The 6,414-nt window shown below is 16.2% G+C and overlaps 1 pseudogene; it reads right to left on the reverse strand.

Moving 5' to 3' along the window:
- Positions 1-4,124: 4,124 nt before the first annotated feature.
- Positions 4,125-5,031, reverse strand: LOC124415519 (annotated as a pseudogene).
- Positions 5,032-6,414: the final 1,383 nt, after the last annotated feature.

Below are 6,414 nucleotides of genomic sequence, written 5' to 3' on the forward strand. Positions count from 1 at the left end.
AATTAATTTTTTAAATCAAGTTTATATAATAAATAATATAAATTATTTTTTAAAATTTTTAATTTTATCAATATTTTTATCGATGGCCGGTATTCCTCCAATAGTTGGTTTTTTACCTAAATTTTTTGTATTTATTTTAATAATAAAAAATAATTTTTTTTTAGAATGTTTAATTTTTATTTTAAATACTTTAATTGTTTTATTTTATTATATAAATTTAATTATGCCTTTATTATTATATTTAAAATTAAGTTTAAAATTTAATTTAAATTATTCAAAGTTTAGATTAATTATTTTTTTAATAATTATTTTAAATATTTTTTTATTAATAATTATTTATGTTTTATTAAATTTTTATTTTAATAATTAATTTAATAAAGATTTTAATAAAATTTATATAATTTTAAATTTGCAATTTAATGTTATTATTTAACTATAAAATCAAAATTATTATTAAAACTTTAAGTTAAAAAAACTAATAACCTTCAAAGTTTTAATTAAGAAATTTTTCTTAAGTTTTAATATATATATATATATATATATATTAATAATAGAATTAAACTATTTCAAAAGACTTCAAAAATCTTTGTGCTTTTTACACTAATTAATATTATGATTTATGATAAAATTTAAAAAAAAATTTGATTTTGGTTTTTATATTAACTTTACGATTTTTTTTGCATGTATATTTTTATTAAAAAAGATTTTTGCAGCAATTAATTTTAATAATTAAAGAAATTTAGAATTATAAATTGTATCAAAGTATTGACAAAAAAATTGTGCCAGCAGTAGCGGTTAAACGTTTAAATATAAGTTAATATTTTTAATTGATAAATTATATTAAAATAAATTATATTATAATAAAAAATTTTAAAGTGAAATTAAATTTAAATTTATTTATATATATATATATATATATATATTATTTTATGAAATCTAATTAATAAACTAGGATTAGATACCCTATTATTTTAGATGTTAAAATTTTATTTTAATTATTAATAGTTATGATCTTGAAAATTAAAAAAATTGGCGGTATTTAAAACTAATTAGGGGAATTTGTTTATAAAACGATGATCCACGAGGAATCTTACTTTGATTTATTTAGCTTATTTATTTTCGTTATCAGAATATTTTTTAAGAATTAAAAATTTTCAAAAAATTTTAAAAAATTTTATTTCAGATCAAGATGTAGCTTATATTAAAGTTTAAATGAATTACAATAAATATAAAATTTTTGGATTTAAATTGAAATATTTATTTGAAATTGGACTTAATAGTAAAATTTAAAATTATATAAATTTGAATTTAGAATTAAATGTGTACAAATCGCCCGTCACTCTCATTTAAGTTGAGATAAGTCGTAACATAGTAAATGTATTGGAAAATGTATTTAGAATTCAAATTATATATTTAAATTTTTTATTTACAATAAATAAATTAGTTGTTTAATTCAACTTAATTTGAAATTAATAAATTATTAATTTTTTGATATAAAATTTTAAATTAATAAAAGTATTTTTATTAAATTTTATTTTTAAGTATTTTTAAAGAAAAAATTAATTAAATTATAGTTTATTAGTATATTGATAGAAATTTGAAAATTATGAAAAAATAATTTTTTAAAAGTATATTTTATTTATAGTACCTTGTGTATCAGGGTTAATTAAAAAAAATATAGATATTTATATTTCTCGAATTTAAAAGATCTATTTAATTAAATTATTTTTAATGTTTAATAATTATATTAAATTTTTAAATAGAAATGAAATGTTTTTCGTTTTTAAAGTTATCTAGTTTTTTAAGAAATAAATTTAATTTATATATTATTTAATAATTATTTTAATTTTATAAAATAATTATTTTTAATAAAAAAGTTTTAAGGGATTAGCTTTAATTCTAAATTTTATAATTAATTGAAATTTAAATTTATAAATTAGGCTTAGAATTAGTTTTAATTTAAAAATTGTAATAAATTTATAAATTTTATTTATAAATTTTATTTAATTTAAATTTTTATTAAAATTAATTAATTAATAAATAATTAATTAAAATAATGATTAAATTAGTAAATATTATATATATATATATATATATATATGAAAGGTAATTTTAAGGAATTCGGCAAAAATTTAACTCGCCTGTTTAACAAAAACATGTCTTTTAGAATTTAATTAAAAGTCTAATCTGCTCAATGAATAATTTTAAATAGCCGCAGTATTCTAACTGTGCAAAGGTAGCATAATAATTTGTCCTTTAATTAAGGACTAGAATGAATGATTTGACGAAGTTAAAACTTTCTCATTATTATTAATTATTGAAATTAATTTTTAAGTTAAAAAGCTTAAATAATATTAAAGGACGAGAAGACCCTATAGAGTTTAATATTTTATATTATATTAAAATTTAATTTTTATTTAAAATAATATAAATTATTTTATTGGGGAGATAATTAAATTTAAAAAACTTTTTATTTATAAAAACATTGATTATTGATATTTTGATCCTAAAATTTAGATTATTAGAATAAATTACCTTAGGGATAACAGCGTTATTTTATTAAAAGTTCTTATTAACAATAAAAATTGCGACCTCGATGTTGGATTAAAATTTATTTTAGGTGTAGAAGTTTAAAAATTAGGTCTGTTCGACCTTTAAAATTTTACATGATCTGAGTTCAAACCGGTTTAAGCCAGGTTGGTTTCTATCCTTATTTAAATAAAAATCTTTAGTACGAAAGGACCATGATTTTAAATTATTAATTTTAGTAAAATGAATTTTATTAATTATGATGACTATTTTGGCAGATAAGTGTAATAAAATTAGAATTTATTTATGTATATTCATATACAATTAGTAATTTTTTTAAATGAGATTTTACTTACTTTTTTTATAACTTTAATTATATTAATCATAGTTTTATTTAGAGTTGCTTTTTTAACATTAATAGAACGAAAAGTCTTAGGATTAATTCAAATTCGTAAAGGTCCAAATAAAGTTAGAATATTAGGAATTTTACAACCCTTTTCTGATGCTATTAAATTATTTTCAAAAGAATATTCTATTCCTTTATTATCAAATTTTTTTCCTTATTTTTTTTCTCCCTTGATAATGTTAATTTTTATATTAATTTGTTGATTGACCTTGCCTTATTTTACTAATTTTTATTCGTTTAATTATAGTTTATTATTCTTTTTATGTTGTCTGAGAGTAGGAGTTTATCCTATTATAATCTCTGGTTGATCTTCAAATTCTAAATATTCTTTATTAGGTATACTTCGTACTGTAGCTCAGACTATTTCTTACGAGGTTAGATTAGTCATATTATTAATATCTTTTATGTTTTTAATTGAAGGTTATTCTTTAATATTATTTTATTTATATCAAAATTTTATTTGATTTATTTTTTTAACTTTTCCTTTAAATTTTATTTGATTTATTGTATGTTTAGCTGAAACAAATCGAACTCCATTTGATTTTTCAGAAGGTGAATCTGAGTTAGTATCGGGATTTAATATTGAATATAGAGGGATTGGTTTTTCATTAATTTTTTTATCAGAATATTCAAGAATTTTATTTATGAGTATATTATTTGTTTTAATATTTTTAGGAGGTAATTTAGGAAATTTTATTTTTTATTTAATAATAATTTTTATTTCATTTATTTTTATTTTAATTCGTGGGACTTTACCTCGTTTACGTTATGATAAATTAATAATAATAGCTTGAAAAAAAATTTTGCCAGTAAGTTTAAATTATTTAATTTTATTTATAAGTTTAAAATTTATTTTTTATTGTATTTTATTATAAATGTAATTTATTAAGTTAAATCAATAAAAGATTAAACTTTTATATTATGTTTTCAAGACATAAACTTATTCAAGTTCATTGATTAAATTAATTTAATATTTTATCTCATATTTTTGTAATTAAAGGATATATTAAAAAATAACAAAAAAATAAAAATGTTAAGACTTGACCTGTTATAATATATGGGATTTCAACTGATTTTATACCAATTCAAGTAAGTATAATTACAATTGAGACAAATATTCAAAAAAATAATTGATTAAAAGGATAAAAGTTTAATCCTTTAAAATTTATTAATTTATAATATGGTATAATTAATAAAATTAAAATTGATAATAATAATATAATAACACCTCCTAGTTTATTAGGGATTGATCGAAGAATTGCATATGCAAATAGGAAATATCATTCTGGTTTAATATGAGGAGGTGTTATTATTGGATTTGCTGGGGTAAAATTATCTGGATCTCCTAAAAAATTAGGATAAATCAAAATAAAAAATAAAAAAATAAAGTAAAAAATAAAAAATCCAGCAATATCTTTTAGTAAATAATATGGTTGAAATGGAATTTTATCAATATCTCTGTTTGTTCCTATAGGATTACTTGATCCTGTTTGATGAATAAATATAAGGTGAATAATTACTATTATTAAAATAATAAATGGGATAATAAAATGAATTGTAAAAAATCGTGTTAATGTTGCGTTATTAATTGAAAATCCTCCTCATAATCATTGAACAATTGAATCTCCTCAATATGGAATTGCAGATATAAGATTTGTAATAACAGTAGCTCCTCAAAATGATATTTGTCCTCAAGGAAGAACATAACCTAAAAATGCAGCAGCTATTGTTAATAAAATAATTAAAATTCCTCTAATTCAAGTATATTTAAGATTAAAAGATCCATAATATATTCCTCGTCCAATATGAATATATAAACAAATAAAAAATATAGATGCTCCATTTGCATGAATATTTTTTATTATTCATCCATTATTAACATTACGATAAATATGAATAATTCTATCAAAAGCTAAATTGATATTTGGTGTATAATGTATAGCTAAAAAAATTCCTCTAATTAATTGAGTAATTAAACATAAACCTAATAATGATCCAAAATTTCATATAGATGAAATATTAGAAGGTGTAGGTAAGTCAATTAATATATTATTAAATATTTTAAATAAAATAAATTTTAATCGATTAGGTTTCATTAAAATGTTTTTCGTAAAGATCCTATATTGATGTTAGAAATTTTTACTACAATAATTAACGTGATAAAAAGGTAATTTATTATTATAAATGAAATTGTGAAAGTTGGTTTATTAAATAATTTACTTAATGATATTTTTATTAAAAAATTTTTATTTATTTCTATTTCAGAAAATTTTATTGAGTCTTCATAAATAAAGTTAAATGAATTAAATTTAATTAAAATAATAATTAAAATAATAATTAATATGTTAAATAAAATTCATTTATTAAATAAAAATTTTACATTTGAAATTAATCTTGATACATAAATAAAAATAATTAGTAATCTTCCTAGAAAAATTAAAAATAATATATAAGAATATCAGAATGTAAATCTTAATATTCCTGATATTATAGAAATAAGTAAAGTTTGAATTAATAAAATTAATCCTATTGAAAATGGTGTTTTTGATATATATATTAATATTGAATTAATTAATATAAGTAAAGTGAAAATTTTTATTATAATAACTTAATAAATTTATTTAAATTTATTTAAGTAGTTTTAAGAAAATGATTTCTTATTTGATTTACAAAATCAATGTTTTTTTATAAACTATTAAAACTTTATTCAAAAAATAGTTTATTTAAAATATTAATTTTGGAGATTAATGATAGAATTTTTTTCTTTTTTTGAATTAATTTATTTAATTTTCAAATAGATTTTTATTATATATATTTTTTTTTTTTTTTTTTTAGTTTTTTAATTTTAAGAATAAATCGATATCATTTATTGATAGTTTTATTAAGAATTGAATTTATTATTTTAATTTTATATTTTTTAATAATTTTATTTTTAAATAATTTTATCATTGAAATATATTTTATTATAATTTTTTTAATTTTTAGAGTTTGTGAAGGTGTATTGGGTTTATCTATTTTAATTTATATAATTCGTTTACATGGAAATGATTATTTTCAAGTTTTAAGAATTTTTTAATGATAAAGTTTTTTTTGTATTTAATATTTTTATTGTTTGTTTCAAATAATTTTTGATTTATTCAATTTAATTTATTTTTTTTAAGATTTCTTTTTTTATTTTCAGGTAATTATAGATTGGAATTTAAAAGATTAAATATATTTATAGGTTGTGATAATTTATCATTTGGTTTAATTTTATTAACTTTATGAATTGGTGCTTTAATAATAATATCTAGACATTTTATTTATAATTCAAAAAATTTTTTAAATTATTTTAATTTATTAATATTAATTTTAATATTATTTTTATTTTTAACATTTTCATTAAATAATTTATTTTTATTTTATGTTTTTTTTGAATGTAGATTAGTACCAACTTTTTGTATAATTTTAGGTTGAGGTAGTCAATTAGATCGATTACA

This window comes from Diprion similis, unplaced genomic scaffold (assembly GCF_021155765.1).
Source record: "Diprion similis isolate iyDipSimi1 unplaced genomic scaffold, iyDipSimi1.1 ptg000059c, whole genome shotgun sequence".
In the NCBI taxonomy this organism is placed as follows: domain Eukaryota; kingdom Metazoa; phylum Arthropoda; class Insecta; order Hymenoptera; family Diprionidae; genus Diprion; species Diprion similis.